Raw genomic sequence first — 17,948 nt, 5'->3', positions numbered from 1 at the left:
TATCGGTAAGTCCTAGGAAGTTATATCAGAAAGAACAGTTGGAAATAACACTATCCACTACGACTATGAAATTCCTACAGCTACCTTAAAAAGGGAGCTATATAATCTAACATAGTGATATGGGATAATAAAGGAAAAAAGTAGTAATCTTAGTAGAAGGATCTCAGGTTAAACAGAGCTCGTGGAGACAGCGTAATACCAAGGTCTTATAAACATGAAAAGAAACTGGAATCTTAGGAAGATCTCCACAATTCCCAACATTATAGGAGCAATCGGACTCATGAAAAAGAATTTCAAAAACTACTTTAATAAGTGGATTAAGAAACTTGGGGTCCATTGCAATGTTGGTGTGCTTCAGGAGGTCGCCTTGTGAACTATAGCTTGGTTTGTTTGCATCACAGCATAAGAAAAGATTTAAATCTACCCGGTGAACCAAGCGCAAGAGAGCTACAAACAATTGCACTTAAAGGGACGGTTAGAATTATAAAAAGATATCTCGGCAGGAATGTATGAGAAAGAGGGTGAATGTTTGACATTCGGTAGGATGCCCTATCCCAAGATAGAGCAAAATAAGAGAGAGAGAAAAAAAAAGCACGAACACATTTCTCATCTTTTCACTACACGTCTAGATATAATAAATGTTATTTACACTAAAAACCTGTTAAAGTATACATTTACTAGCAGGCTGCCCGGCATTGCCCGGTCATAAAATACGCTTAAATATGACATTTTAATAATGCAGATTTTTTATTTACTATTTTATTTTATTGGACCCAATACATAGTAATAACTTAAAAAGTTACAAAAAAAAATGACTTGTGTGCCACCACCGAGAATCGAAACCAAAACGTTTAACTTACGATTTACTTTTTCCTTTGAGGTTAATGCCTGAGCTATGAAGACAATGTTTCCGAATATGCTCAACTCAAGATAAGGAGCATCATAGTCATCCACATACAGTGCTGTTTCGCTGTTGGACAGATAGAAGCTCCTTAAGTTCTGGTCGACAGTTTACCTAAGAAATTGAAAACAATGACAATACAAGCCTGCGGTTGATTCTGTGGCACATTTTGCACCAATTAATGTAATCAGCTGCGTGAATGGTCCTACACAAGCCATTAGTATTTTAAACAACTCATTATGTGGGTAGTTCATGAATTTGCTCTCTGCTTTCCGAAAAAAAAGAAGAAAAAACTAAGCAAAACAATGTTTCAATCGAAGATACGTTATCAAGCCAATCTTCGTAGAGCGCGAATAGGAACTGCGCATGCTCAACCTGTCACTCATGAGTCATGCGGCTTGATTTGTGGGAAGAGGGCTGGCCTTGTGTTACACGTGCGGTATAGATATTGAAAGCAGAGCATAATAGGGTGCATTTATGTGCCTCTTCTGTTGAACAGAGTCTGTCATATATATATATATATATATATATATATATATATATATATATATATATATATATAGTCTTTGAAGTTTTTAACCTTTAAAACTATACAAAAAAAATATTTTTTATCATTCGTTAGAAAACCATCTAGTCAGTAAGTCACTTAATCACCTGCAATCACTGCATCAACTCGCTCTCGAATTTACTATAATACCAATAATTTATTTTTCAAGGGATCATCAGTTGTTTACCATGAAACACTGTTTCGGGGATTTAAAAACAAAACAGTATATTACATCATGGCTCCCCAGCAGTGTGGATCAAACACCACCACCCTTAATCTTAGGAAGAAGACATGTTACAAACATTTGATCCAATTTCCTATTCTTAATTGCAATTACTAACCTTTTCATACTATATATATATATATATATATATATATATATATATATATATATATATATATATATATATATATATATATATATATATATATATATATATATATATATATCCGGATAGAAAGATATCCAAAATTCAGAATAATTGAATTTCAACAGAGGTTGTTGATAGTGCTCAATCAAAAAGAGAAAATTATATTATTCTTTATGCAAATATAGTCATATCTTGCTACGATGTGCAAACCGTTTCAATCATATTTGATATCTTCAGGCAAGAGGAATTAAAATAAAAAAAAAATTGAAAAGCTTCAAGACTATTTTCAAATTTTGAGGAGAGAAAAAAAATATGCGATGACTAACCCGAAGCAACGTTGAAGTTCTTATCCTTAACTTTGCTTCACGCCGGTCACGGCATATTTTTTTTTCTCTCCTCAAAAATTGAAAATGGTCTTAAACCTTTTTAATTGTTTTTATTTTAATTCTTCTTGCCTGAAGAGATCAAATATGATTGAAACAGTCTGCACATCGTAGCAAGACATCATCATATTTACATAATGAATAATATATATATATATATATATATATATATATATATATATATATATATATATAAAATTTGAGGTAAGGTAACCAGTGAAATATAACGAGGTTAATATAAGAAGGCTTATTACGTAAATAGAGCCAGTTACACTTTCAATTGGTGTTTACATAAACAGTACTTTGTTGCTACACAGTTCTTAATCTAGATTAAGAATTCCGCCTTTAAATATAAGCGTTGTTGCCTGAAGAGGTCTGTAGTTACTAAATGGTAGAAGACCGAAACATGCTCATGACTGTGTAGTAGCAGCACATTACTGCTTATGTAAAGACAAATTGAAACTATATATATATATATATATATATATATATATATATATATATATATATATATATATATATATATATATATATATATATATATATACTAGTGTTCGAACGATTGGTGGGAATCGGGAATCAGAATATCGGAAAAATCTGTGCATATATTCCGATGGCAAAAACAATTCTTATAATTCTCTGTTTTATTTGATTTTGTTTAAAACAAAATCTTCCATTTCTTGGTAGGAAATGTTGAATATTATGTGACTTAAAAACTAGTAAAATTAATTCTATAGACCACCCTACCACACATATATGCTTTTACGTTCAAGAAAATACATGCACATTTAAGATGTGTTTTTACGGTAATTGGGAAAATATTATCTTTAGAGTGAAATATTTAGAGATTTATATTAAAAAAAAAAATTGGAATCGGTAATTTTATCCAAATCGGGAATTAAGTTAGGAAACCAGCCAGGAAGTGGGGGGGGGAGATAGAAAGAAAAAGGTGAAATGAGAAGAAGGAAAAGGGGAGGATTGTTGGTTTTGTTTGTGGTTTTGCAGAACATAATTAACTTTTGCAAAAGGAAGTAGAAAAACAAAAGCATCAATGTTATGTGCATTTCATCTCAGGAAGCCAATATCTTCAGACAGTCTGATCTGTTAGCACCAAGAAAAATATTGGAATTGTCGCATTACTAATATATATATATATACATATATATATATATATATATATATATATATATATAGTAACATTTATTTGTTATATGTTTGTTTTTTTCACCATTTATTTCGTTTTTGTTGTCTATAAAAAAACAACGTCCGAAAATATTTTTAACTGTTTTTTTGTTTGTTTGTTTGTTTTAAAGGGGGCGACTTTTAAGATCAATGAAATCATAAAATTACAAAAGATGAAAATAAAAATGTAAAAATCTAGACACGGCCAAAACGGAAGAAGGAAAAAAAAGTACTTTTTCCGAGTCTAACTTTAAAAATCTATCAAAATTCAAGTAATTATCCAATTAATACAAATTTTTAACGATTATTAAGTGTAGAATGAACTTCATAACGGTGTACTTTTTTCATAATCGATATATATATATATATATATATATATATATATATATTGCCTACAAAACCCCTCTTTTTATTTGTAGTTACAGATATGTTTAAAATAATCAGCCGAAATTGAATAAAATATATCGTATTGTGGGGAGGTGAGAATTATAGATAAAACAAACAAATAAAAACAACTGTGCACGTATCAGATTTTAAGGTGGAAAATCCGAATTTGGAATGCGTTTAATTTTTCATCTTTTGTGTTTTGAAGTTGTGAAATTCGTTGAATATGTTTAGAATTATTATTATCTCTCAGATTAGCAAAAAAAAAAAAATTTTTTTTTTCATTATTTTTACGAAAAACTCTACACTTAAATCTTTGAAACATATATATATATATATATATATATATATATATATATATATATATATATATATATATATATATATAGGGTGGGGCAGAGAAATATGCTTTTTTTGTTTTAATTCATATTCCAATTAAGCAAGTTGCCAAGTTGCTCTGCCTCACTTTATATATATATATATATATATATATATATATATATATATATATATATATATATATATATGTGTGTGTGTGTGTGTGTGTGTGTGTGTGCATGTGTGTGTGTTTGTATATATTATTATTATTATTATTATTATTATTATTATTATTATTATTATTTATAATTATTGCTAAAAATGTTTTTAATTATCTACAGACTTATATATATAATTAGAGAGATCGTCAGGAACCTGACGAATTCTCACGAGAAAAATTTTTTTAAAAACAACTCACACGCTCCCTTATAAAAATGCCACACCCTGTCCCAAAGTGGTCACATGACACATAATCCATTTTCACCTTACGCGCACGTACACACACATGCAGTTGTACACTTACGCTGTCTGACAAAAGGCGACGCATACGCTTTCATATACTTACATGCTCTCACGCAAAGCAAGACAAACATACAAACGTGTTGATAAATATTAAATAACTAGCTGGCCGCCCGGCGTTAACCGGCCGTAAAATACGCATAAATATTATATTTTAATTAATGCAGAATTCTTATTTATTACAAACAGAAATACCGTAGGTATTAAACGTAACGTTAAATTCCTTTAAAATTCAAGTAAAAAAAAAGGGAAAGAAACTAAGACATGTACATGCGAGTATTATGTTTTTTCTAAACAGTTCATTTCTTGTGAGTAAAAAAATATACTCGAGCTGAGATTGAAACCAAAACCTAAAAAGAGTGAATCAAGTACAATAACCATTAGGCCAGCTTGACAAGATCTTTAAAAAGTTTTTTCAGACCTACTTATTCTTAACATAGGACATCTGTCATGTGAACGATTCGCGCATGCGCATACGTGAAACAGTTGACAAACATAAAAATCTGATGACCTCCATGCACTAATTATTTTAAATTTTAACCCCTTAGCAGCCCTTTGTTTTGAATGAAAACCGATTAACAAGTTTTCCACGTGTTTGAATACCCTATATACCAAATTTCAAGTCTGTACATCAAAATTCGTTGAGTATATAGGTTCAGAAGTCTCCTCACACACAATCGATATTCTCTACTTTAGTAGATATATAAATAACGTTATATATTTTAAACAGAGTATTGATCACGGATGCAAATTAAACTACTGCCTCAATGATTGAATACGATAAAAAGACAAATTTTTGCACGTGCTTAAAAAACAGATGCGCATTCGTAATCAATTTAAATTTAACCACGTGACTTTTTAGATTAGACCGTTGCGTTTTATATGAATACATGGTTAAAATTTAACTTGGTTAAGGAAGTGTATCTGATTTTTAGGCATTAGCAAAGGTTTTTTTTTTAATAATTTTGTTCTGTTGTTAATCTACCGGAAAACACCAGAAAGTAAAATAGTCGATTTTTATGATGAGTATTATAATTGTTGATTTTTATGATGAGTATATAATTGTTGATTTTTATGATAAGTATTATAATTGTTGATTTTATGATGAGTATTATAATGGTTGATTATTATGATTGTAATTGTTTAGATAGAAAAATGTTATCAAAGCGAAATAAATATTTACAAATAAAATTATTTATGTTAAAATATTTCCAAAAATGATGACGCGGTGAAGACGAATGTTAGAACATAAACAATGGAGCTGATTTTAGTGATGGCATCACGTGATCTTAATGTAACGTGTACTAATAACGTAATAACATAATAATAACGTAATAAGATAGATTTTGAGAGACGTGCAGCTTAGTTAAAGTTTAGAAAGAGACTGGAAAAGTCGAGCAAGTTAACACAAAAGATATCGTCTCCGCGTTTTGGAAGCTGTGTGAAACGCGATTAAGAACAATGCAGATAATTACACTGTTTTGCAGCCCCGATGAGAATTCAGGAATAAAGTTATATTAAATATGTAATCTATTATTGTTTGGTTTCTTTCGGGGAGGGGGGGAGATGAACATGAATAATGAGAAGAGACAAAGACACAATGGAGAGAGGTACGTTTTTGCTTGTGCACTATACAAATTGGATATTAATGAACTGTTTTATTATACGTGAAGCACCCACACATGCATGCAACAATAAAAGAACATTTTAACCACTAGACGACACACTATATATTACAACGTTTAAAATTACAACTTTTATATAGACTCTTTGTATATACCGCGCAACCATTTTTCGATAGTTTTATCATTTAGGTATTTAAAAAAATTCTTTTATCCTATTTTTCTATTTGTTTTATCAAAAGTATTTCAATTTCATTTGTTTTTTTGGGGGGGGTCTGTTTTTTTTTACACAGGCATCACCACATTATCAAGGCCAAGAGGCCACTCGAGGATAAGGGTTAAAGAGTGTACAGTAGAAATTGGACAATATAGTAATCATTAGTAATGAAAATTCGGTAAATTTGTTAACTTATATGGAACGGCTCATCAAGAACTTGTTTACATTAGACTTGAAGATAACCATATTGTAGTCAGCCGGAAAGCAGGAAAACGGAAGATCATTTCAATTTTAAGAAAATATTCGAGTTCATTTGTTTCTGATTTTATTCTTTTTTTTTTTTTTTAGTCCTTTTCTTATACTTGTGCACTTTTGCCACTGTTCTGAAATAATAACGTTATTATTTTGAAAGCCATTCTTAACATGGGGAGGAAATGGTGTTTTGTACTATTCTGTGCTTCCACCTAACAATTTAATAATAAAAAAAATGACACCGTGGCTTGAATTTAACCTGAAAAAAAAAACTATTTTAAAATAACGCGGTGGCAAAAGTGCACAAGCCCACCTTTTCTTTATTCGCATTTTCCCGCATTTCATTCGTTTTTTACTTTTATTTTTTTGCCAACAAAATGAGAACTTATATTGTGGATCGAGTAATCAGTAAATTAAAGAAACGAAGGGAACCTTTTCTTATTTATCTAGTTTTATTATTCAATAATGATTTTCAAAGAAATAAAACATCCTTTTTAAAATTGATAAATTTATTAACATGATCTAGAAGTAAAATAATGTATTGTTAGTTATCTTCAAGTGAAAACAAAATAAAATAAACTGATCGATCGATCGTTGACATTTATTTAGGTGACGTTAAAACGGTGTAGTTTTAAAAGTTGTCCCTTTTAGTCATGCAAGGGTTAGAGGCTATCTTTACAACCTAAACTGCATATCTGCATAAACGTCTATACTGTCGCACACATGCGCACACTCATAAACTATATGCATTTTATTACTTTTCCAACTGAATATTTTAGCCGGCAAAATCCGAGGACTCCTTTCATCAACAGACTCATCAGGAGTTAATCGTTGATCTAAAGAAAAAAATAAATAAAATATCTCGCAAGAGCAAACTTAATGAGGTGTGCGTGCAAATTTTTGCCGGAGGAAAGAAAAAAAAGATGGACGAGTGGGAATACGAATAAGATAAAATATTTACAATTATATAAAATATATGTACCAGTGGAGGCAAAGGGGTGAGTTAAAATATATCCCCAAATAAGTCTAATGACCTAACGAATTCTTTCTGTCGACAGATAGAAGATCTGCGTAAGAGAATGGAGACCGACTCCAAAATCCGCAAGTGATTTTGCGAGTTAGCTTGGTGCAAAATTCTAAAACACTGCATTTAATACGCCTTGGCACACGCTTGATTTTCATGGAGGTGTTTGGCTAATGGCAGATTTCAAGGTGAAAGAAAGGGGGTAAGAGCAACAAGGCTTGCCCAATCTTATTTTTGCTGGAACATGTTAGTTGATTCGAGTCTGCAAATTTAAGGAGGTTCGACCCATATGGTCAGCAGCGCACTGACGGTTAAATTCATAAACTACATTACTTTTTGTGATGTAAGGTAAACCATCCTTAACAACTAGGGGAAATGCAGGCTTTACACCAAAGACCAAACGTAGAGCAACGGACGGGAAGTAATTGGACACAGATTTAATGATTCGTCTATCCAAACGCTGACCGGTCTCCCCAATCTAAGGGACCTTTAAGTAGACAGAACATCTGGAGAGACCAAAAACCGCAGGAGAATTATATTTTTTAAACTTTATTTTTAATAATATAATCAATTGAATTCTCCGGATAAACCGTTTTGAATGAAAATATCCTTGACAGTCTTCAATTCGCGTTCTAATTTACCAGAAGAACAAATTCTAAGGGTTCTATACACTAACGTCTGAATACGCCCAATCTTCCTGGAAGTAGGCACAGATGAATGCCAGTTCATATATAGGCCGGTAAATGTCGGCTTACGGTAGACTGATGTAAGAAAACAACTCTTACTGCGTTCAACTAAAACGGCCAAGAAAGGCAAGCAACCGCCATTCTCGTTCTCCATAGTAAATAATAACGTTGTATGGAGAGAATTAAGTTTGTTGAAAAATGTTTTCGCCTTATTTTCAGAGGCAAAAAGCTGTAAAGCTGTCGTCGACGTATCTGAAATATATTGATGGCTTCGATACATCATTAAACAATACTAACTCGTGTAATCCCACAAAAAATGTCAGCTAATGCAGGACCAAAGGAACTTCTCATCTGAACTCCGTCGACCTGACTATACATAACGTTGTCGAAGCTAAATTCTACTGCTTGCTTGATCATTCCTGAGTTCAACAAATATGTCCCTGGGAAAAGGCGGAGGGATTGAATTACTATTGTAAAGGGAGTCGGTACAAATATTAATAGTTTCATGTAGTGAGACATTTGTAAATAAACAGAAACGTCGAATAAGCACATAAAGTTATTTTCAACACCAGTTTGCAACTCACGTAAATGTTCAACAAACCTAAACGAGTCGGGAATGCAATTTTTAGTGTACAGAGCCTGGACCGGTTCTATAATTGTCAATAGCCATTGGACTAGAGAGTGTTGGGCAGAGCCATTCATAGATAAGATATGTCTAAGCGGGATACCTTCCTTATGTGTTTTAGGAATGCCGTAGAGCCTAGGTCTTAGTGAACCAGAAGGCCTTATGTTATCGTATATCTCTTTAGTAAAATAACATTTCTTATAGAAGTATAAAAGGCGCTTCTGGCCCTTGACTTCATTTTTATAAGTATTATCGCAGGTTTCAACAGGACCAATATGACTAAACTTATCAGGATTAATTTAAAATGATAAACATTTTCTAGATATAATCCGCACGATTCAGGATAACGACGCCAGCACCTTTGTCCGGTTTGCAGATATAAATATCTTTATTGGATTTCAATAACTTAATAGTTTTGAAATGTGTGCTGGACCAAACAAAGTCACCCGAATCAATAGTTGAATTAGAGTAACGAAAAGCCAGATCTTTCAGGCTAGCTTTTACAGTCCTTGCATGTTCAGGTGAAAGAGGATCGTGGTTCTTAAGTTGAGAAAATAAAACTTCAAAAGCTGCAAGTTTTTCTTCTTTATCGATATAAGTCGGGGGAACACAAGAATCCAATCGTTTAGACAACACTGCAGTCTCGACTTTTGAAAGAGCAAGATTGAAGTATTTTTTTTTTTTACAAAAAAAATCACCATTTATCAAGGTCCAGAGGCCACTCGAGGATAAGGGTTAAAGAGTGTACAGTGGTCAAAAGGACAATAGTAATCGTTAGAAGTGTAAATTTGGTAAATAGGATTACTTAAGGGGAAGGCTCATCAAGAACTTGTTTACATTGGACTTGAAGACGGCCATATTGTAGTCAGCTGGAAAGCAGGTAAACGGAAGAGAGTTCCACGGGTGCGCAGTTCTTAGAAAGAAGCTTTGTTCATTAAATCTACGTTTAGGTTTAGGCACGGATAAAGATAATCAAAATATTCTTGCCTTCAGCAACAGAATCACGCCCGAATCTAGGGCGAACAAGCAAGTGAAGTTGCTTATTTAATTTATGAGAAATTCGTTGTCCAGAGAACGCCTCCCTGTTTGCCAAATACTTAGAAAACCGAAAGAAATAATTAAAAAAAAAAACGCCAAGAAGTATATATATATATATATATATATATATATATATATATATATATATATATATATATATATATACTATCGCTTTCAAGGTTACACCAAGTCTCTCTCTCTCTCTCTCTCTCTCTCTATATATATATATATATATATATATATATATATATATATATATATATATATATTCTGTGTTTAAATGTTTTCTTTTCTCATTAAGCATTCATGTTTTTTTCTGCGTCTACCAATTTTCTAATATTTTATTAAAATTGTTATATCAGCATGAATATCAGCTTTTTTTTTCGAATACACAACATCTTAACAAGCTAGAGTCCGCGCTGCCACAGCTGTTGTTATTGGTGTTATTGTTGTTGATGATGATTATGTTGTTGTTGATGATGATTTTTCTTAGCTAATCGCTTTGTTGATGTTCAGTAATTTCTAGCTAGTCGCTGCCAGTATACACAAGAGACTATACATAAGAAAACGCGGCCCTGTCGGTGGGGCATTAGAATACTCCGACTGCCCCCTCCCTGCAGAGGGTAAAAGTCCCTTAATGGGGTTCCTGGATATGACCTTAAACTATATCCAGTGGTGAGGTCCCAGCTTGTGGGCTTTGGGGATGTGGAGCCACCCTTTAATTACCATTGCTCCCAGGTCCACTCTGACCCGGAGTGGTAGTACCTGTTAGGGTCCCAACTATGGGTTAAATAGAAACCGACGTGAAAACAACAAATATATTCTATTAAAATAATTTTTTTTTTCAAAATCTTTGGATTCGGCATTAAATAACCCGAAAAGGGTTGATATGCCGTAAAACAAAAACAACCAACCAACCGTAAGAAAACGCGTACAATTTACGTTTGGTTGTAAAAGAAATATTTTCGTTTTCGTTATCTCCCCTTTCATATTTTCGCTTATGTTTGTTTGTCACTGTTTGTTCGCTTGCGTACAACTTTACATTTACATATATATCAGTGTAACCCGGATATAAGAGACCCGAATGTAAGAGAAACGGATATTAAGAGAAGCCAGTGAGTCCCGTATGGCCTTTCAGCTTGAGCTCGGTCGTAAAATTTATGGACATTCAATTTACAATTTTTTTTTTTTTTCAAATTTGATCATGTATCTGAGACCAGTTTCAGCCTGATCAGAAAATAGTTTTTGAGTTATCAACGTTTCATAACATAACCTCGGGAATGCTTCATACAATGTGGAGAAGTAAGATACAGAGTAGACTTTTGCTCATTCTTACGTTGTCAACCGAAAGTATGCAGTTGAATGCCTCGCCTTTGTTTTTGTTTCATCCATGTGTATAAACAGATACAGGATTCGATTGTCACTAAGCTATCTACAAGGTTTTTTTATTTTTATTTTTTTTTTTTGAAGATTGTAATGCTGGGTATGGAGCAGCCAAACTAGCTGTCAACATATATTGAAACCAACTGAGAGCTCTTTTTAGTACCTTCGCTGTTCTCTTAAGTGTAATTGTCTGGATCTCGTTTGCACTTGGTTCACTAAGAATATTAGTTAGGTAGGACTTCATGTTCTTCTTCATAAGCCCTATGACACTTTTAATAACTGGTATAATTGATATCTCCCTAAGATTCCAGTTTCTTTTCATGCCACACATGAGACCTTGATATTTGGTCTGTTTTTCCCTTTCAGCTCTGTTCAGACCTCCAACACTAGGGGCACTCACTTCAACCAAGGTTGCCACTCTCTCTCTCTCTCTCTCTCTCTCTCTCTCTCTCTCTCTCTCTCTCTCTGACTTATTCCATATAAATATGTCAAGTTTTACAGCAGCATTTTACAGGGAAGGTGGCTGTAGGGATTATGTGGCCGTAATGTGTGACGAGCAAAGAGCATTCTGCACTTGGCTTAACGTAAACTCATTTTTCTTCTTCTTTGTCAATCTGTTGTTCTACGTTCTCTTTGTTTACTCTATGTCAATCTATTCACTCCTATCGTTTACATTATCATTCGTATCATCCACATCTTTGTATTAATTTTGATTTTGATATCTCTTGCGCAGCTCATTAGCTTATCAGTTTCAAATAACTTATCCAGCGTACTTTGAAAACCTCGTTGGTTTTAATTGCTCATTGTCCACTGACTTACGTCATAACCCAAATCTTGACACGCAATTGTATTTCCAAAATTTCCGTGCTTTGATAATTCACCAAATGTTTTCTGGCATTGGTTCTTCGTCAGGACTTTATGTTAAACACATCCGATCTGCATTTGTCTTTTATGCTAATCAACTTTTTCTTCTGTTTTTTTTCTTTCTTTCTTTTTCTTGTATGCTTGTGTCATTGATTTTCGTTTCGATTATCTTCTTGACAATTAGGCAGTGAAATGAATATGCCTACAAACTCATCTGTTGCTATCTTGCCTCGCTGCTCGCATATACACGCAGAAACGTATTACATTCTTTAATTTACATTTCTGAATTTTTCAGATGAAGGACTGATTATTGGTATTACGTGGCGTAATGGATAAAGTACTGTGTAAAGGTGCATTCTTTCGTAGGTTGAAGGATTAATCTTCAGAGCAACTGACACTCAAAATACATTAAACAAATTATTTTTATCTTTAAATATGATTTTGAGAATTAAATTAAATTATTACGGTTTCGTTTCGTTGACGTGTAAAAAAATGAAAATAAAGTAGTAAATATTTTGAACGAAACGAAACGAACTCGATCCAATAGTGCAAAATTTCCTATAAGTGGGAAAACTTTGAGGCGTTACTGTGAAATGGTGAGAAAAATCGATTCGCAAGCAGTAAATAATTCCCCCATTAGCAGGCAAATTATTTACGACAAGGCAAATGCCTGCCTGCCTACCTGCCTATCTCGGGCTGCCCTACAGGCGCTTTAAATTAGGGAAAATATTTCTTCTCTGAATGGGTTCCAAAAAGACCAGAAAGCACGTCTGGCTACAGCCTTGTTACTATTATCACGTTCACTAATACCCTTGAAGAAGGTATGAATCCATATATCATTAATCCGGCTATAGATTAAATATGTTTTCAACAGCAAGTAATAAATCAGTAGTGACATTTAAAGCAAACAAAACAAAACAATGATACGTTATAAATAAAATCTGGCGGCATTTCAGTTACCAATAATATGCAGCAGAGGGTAAAAAAACAAAACAAATAGCATATTATTAACGACATTATATTATACGGCACAATCACCTTGACACTGGTTCTCGTAAGATAAGCAAAGTTAAGCAACAATGAGCCTGACCAGTACCAGATGGTAAGGCTAGGCGTTGTATGTACCGCTTTGAGTCGTAGAAAATTCCCAGGTTGGTATCTGGGTGCGCGTTTAACTCACTAGGAGAAATGCACCCCCCGAATCAAGATGGTAAACAACGGGAAACTGCAGTCTTTAATTGTCTTCTCGAGATTACCAGAGCTCTTCAATTTGGAGAACCGTGAACACCAACGCTGTTAACACAGTAGGGATGCTGATGATGATATATTATGTATCAATTTACACACACATACAACCCCCCATATATATATCGCGTAATGGTGAGAAGCCTTGACTGTCATTTGTGTGGTCGGGTTTCGATCCTGGCTTGAGGCAGTTGCCTGTCTAGCCGCACTGATCAGCTGTGAAACAGCGAAACAGCACTGTATGGGGATGACTATATATATATATATATATATATATATATATATATATATATGTATATAGTTCAAAATTTTGTTGAAAATTCAAAGATTCGCGTTTTCTTTTTAATAATCTTCGTTTATTTCCTGGATGTTTTCCATTACAGCTGTTTCGACGGTTATAAAAAAAAGAAAACGTGAGTCTTTGAATTTTCAACAAAATTTTGCATTATATATGCTCTGCGCCTATTGAATAGATACATTGAGCTTAACTCAAAATAAACGGTGACTGTTTTTAAAATAACAATCTAGACCCCTTAAACGAAAACGGTATACATTGAAATTAACGATATTTCAAAAACAAACTTTATATATATATATATATATATATATAATATAAAGCTGAATGTGTGTGTGTGTGTGTGTGTGTGTGTGTGTGTGTGTGTGTGTGTGTGTGTGTGTGTGTGTGTGTGTGGTCACGAATAGGCTCCTATATGGTTGACTATTTTAAAAAACTGATTACATATAATGATAGAGGATGTATCGAGAACACAGGAATGGGTATGTTTGATCTGGCAGAACGGTGGTTCATTAAAATTGTGGGGTCTGCGTTCGCACCTGGTCCACAAAGTATGGAAATAAAAAAATTAAAAATTTAAAAAAAAAAAAACGTTTACAAGTGTTTTTGATATAGATGTACATAATAATACTTTGATAAGTATGTTTTAACTTAAATAGGGATGGTATAATAAAATTGCGGTGGTCTGCGTTCGCACCTGGCCTCCATAGAATGGAAATAGGCACACACTTTAATAAAGACTTTTCATATCTATCTGCGTAAGTATACTTGGATAATTATGTTTTAGTTTGAAGAAATATGGTATGATAAAATTATGGAGTGTTCGTAGCACCTGACCTCTATAGAATTAAAATATGTCATAAATTTTAACAAGGTTTTTTAATATAGATCCACAGAATATTGTGATAAGTGTTTCAGTGTGAACAGGTATGGTATAATAAATTATGGGGTTTATCTATTTTATTTTTTACTTTCATCATATTTTGTTTTGGTTTTGATACCCCCAAATTCGAAGCTATCTCTTTACAACCCTTCCTTTTCAAAACCTATCATACTTTCATAAATCAGAGTCCATTTTCTGTAGGCTGTTTTTGAACCCAGTCAACGACGGGTACTTTTGCTAGTACATATATATATATATATATATATATATATATATATATATATATATATAAATATATATATATATATATATATATATATATATATATATATATATATATATATATATATATACTAGAAGACAGACCCGATATTGCCAGGGATTGAATGATGATCAACGAATGTTCCTCATTATACTTTTATTGTCATGGAAATCTGTGAAATTGTCCATTTTTCAATCAAATCGATTGATTGGCTTCTCTAGTAAGAAACTCACTGCGGTGTGCCTGGAGGAAACACATGCCTTCACGCAGTGACTTAATCCATAATGCATTGTAGTCTACATTGCACTGTAGGAAACCCATTGTTCATTTTATAAAAATATTTTTATACAATGCGTTGATATAAAATTAAAATTTCCGAAGTTAAGTACCCTGTTTCAATTGTGCCCTAAAAAGAAACATTCATTTAGAACGAGCTCCTATCTTATCAAAGAACCTACTGTTGATTTTATACACCGAACCCTTCTGTTTGTACGGTGATAAAATTTCTCAGATGCACTTGTGATGTAAGGATTTATAAATCTCTGGTCCCCCCTCGCCAATCTTTCACGAAAAACACCCGTCTGGCTGAATCCACTGTGAAAAATTTCCCCCACACTTTATCTGGTCCTAAATCGAAGCGTGGATTCCATGAACAAAGCTTCTTTCTTAGAACTGCACGCCTGTGGAACTCTGTTCCGTCTGCCTGCTTCCCACCTGACTACAACTTGGATGGCTTCAAGTCCAACGTTAACAAATTCCTAATGAACTGCCCCCTTAAGTAAACACTTCATCAAATCTCCACACTAACGTAATGTACTTGCAATAACCCTTATCCCTGAGTGGCTTCCGGGCCTTGATAAGTGGTGACCACTGTATAAAAAAAAGAAAAAAGGAATGGAAGGAGAGAAGAAAGGCTACCACGCACACATACACGATATAGTAACGCAATTCCATGAACAAAGTTTCTTTCTTAGAATTGCACGCCTGTGGAACTGTCTTACGTTTTCTGCTTTCCAGCTGACTACAATACGGTTGTCTTCAAGTCCAACGTAAACAAGTTCTTGATGGGCCGTCCCATTTAAGTTAACAAATTTACCGAATTTCCATTACTAACGATTACTGTATTGTCCAATTGACTACTGCACACTTTTTAAACCTTATCCTCGAGTGGCCTTTGGCTTTGATAAGTGGTGATGCCTATATAAAAAAATTAAAATACACATAAACTAATATGGATTCTTGCATTCATCACTACTACTACTACTACTACTACTACTACTACTACTCACACACAAACACACGCACACACACACACACACATATATATATATGTATATATACTAGTGATGGGACGATTCCGATACAATTATCGATTCCGTACTAAATTCCCGATTCCGATAGAATTACCGATTCCGATTCTTTATAAATCTCTAAATATTTAACTATAAAAGTGTTATTTTGTCTCGATTACTGTAAAAACACATCTTAAATGTGCTTATATTTTCTCAAACGTAAAAAAAAAAAAACATACTTGTGAGGAGATAATCTAAAGATTTTAGTTTTAATGGAAGTTTAAATCAATAAATATTTATTATTTTATTATTACTACAAGCAGAGGAAGATGTTTTGTAAAAACAAATTAAAATCAAAATAGATAATTAAAGTAATCGGTTTTGGCATCAGAAAATACGCTCAAATTTGTTCGATTCCGATACTAATTCCGATACCTCAAAAAAGCTCCGATTTTTCCGATTCCCGATTCCGATTCTGATTAATTGTTCCATCACTAATATATATATATATATATATATATATATATATATATATATATATATATATATATATATATATATATATATATACTTTAAAATACCACGTTAGAAGGAATAGACATATAGGTAACATTTTGCGCACAATTCTTATAGCTTCCGTTGTTGGCATACAAGTATATAACAATTAATCAGTTATAATTTTGCACGACTGGGCTTCATCAGCGCGTAGAAAAACAAATTTTTAACAGTTTTGCAGCCCACGAATAGGATTTTTCTTATTAACACAGCGAATATTCATTTTTTTATCCACAACATACATATAAAGTATCAGACTGACTTTATCTGTATTTTAAAAGAAACACATTTGCCTTGCAATGCACTAATCCCTCAAAGTATGTAGTAGTATGTAACTGGACTTTCTATTTGTTTCTCTTACACGTGTTTCATTTGAAACATTGAAAAATGAAAATGATATCTTACAGGATGAATTCATTATCTCCGAAACTGAACGAATTTTCTACTTGGAACATAAGAGACTGCTATTTGGGATCTTGACTAAAATGGAACTATGAGGCGTTGAGCAGAGAGATGTCTGTTCACATTATATTTAAACTTCTGCGGGATAGTATATTCAGGTAGCGACGTGCAGAGAACTTTTTCAGGGCAGGTGCTCAAGTGCAAAAAAAAAAACGGTGTCTCGGTGGGGTACAGGGCTATAATACATTTCTCGAATAAGGACACTTTTAAAATAGGTGTAAAAGAGGCAGGTGTTTGAGCACGCCTAGCACCCTCTAGCACGTCTCTGCAATCAAGGAAAGCAAGAAACAGGGAGAGGATTCCAAAGTCTATCAATCTGAGGGAAGAAACAACTATAGTAGAAGGCTTTCAGAAATCTAGTAACATCAACAGTAAAAGGGTGTGGTTTTGCTGCGCCAGGTTAGTCGGGGATATTTACGTCGAGGGGGACACAGGTGCTATGAGTTCATCAGAGCACATTCTATTAAAGTACTTGTAAAACATGCACAGGGAGTCTAATAGTGCGAGACCTATTAGATTTGCGACTCTTTTTTGTTGTAAACGTATAAATGTTGAAGATAACGTGAATCCCCCTCGTTCGTGTTCCTCTTCCCTCTACCGGTATTTCTGTATATATGCAATCGATTTCTGCCCGTAAG

At 33.3% G+C, this 17,948-nt stretch overlaps 1 protein-coding gene across 2 annotated transcripts in view; it reads right to left on the bottom strand.

Annotated features, from left to right (window-relative positions):
* Positions 1-17,948, bottom strand: part of LOC145263762 (polypeptide N-acetylgalactosaminyltransferase 5-like) — a 231,481-nt gene that overhangs the window by 136,654 nt on the left and 76,879 nt on the right. The window contains exon 2 of one of the 2 annotated variants that reach the window (XM_080120794.1): positions 861-1,015. The exons of the other annotated variant lie outside the window; for it this stretch is intronic. The gene's annotated coding sequence lies outside the window, so the exon portion shown is untranslated. The remainder of the gene's footprint in view (positions 1-860; positions 1,016-17,948) is intronic. 2 annotated transcript variants of the gene reach the window in all.

This window comes from Euprymna scolopes, chromosome 39 (genome assembly GCF_053919585.1).
Source record: "Euprymna scolopes isolate OS-2025 chromosome 39, ASM5391958v1, whole genome shotgun sequence".
NCBI classification, from domain to species: Eukaryota; Metazoa; Mollusca; class Cephalopoda; order Sepiida; family Sepiolidae; genus Euprymna; species Euprymna scolopes.
The sequence above is the reverse complement of the archived record's forward strand: the minus strand, read 5'-3'. Positions and strand labels throughout refer to the sequence as shown.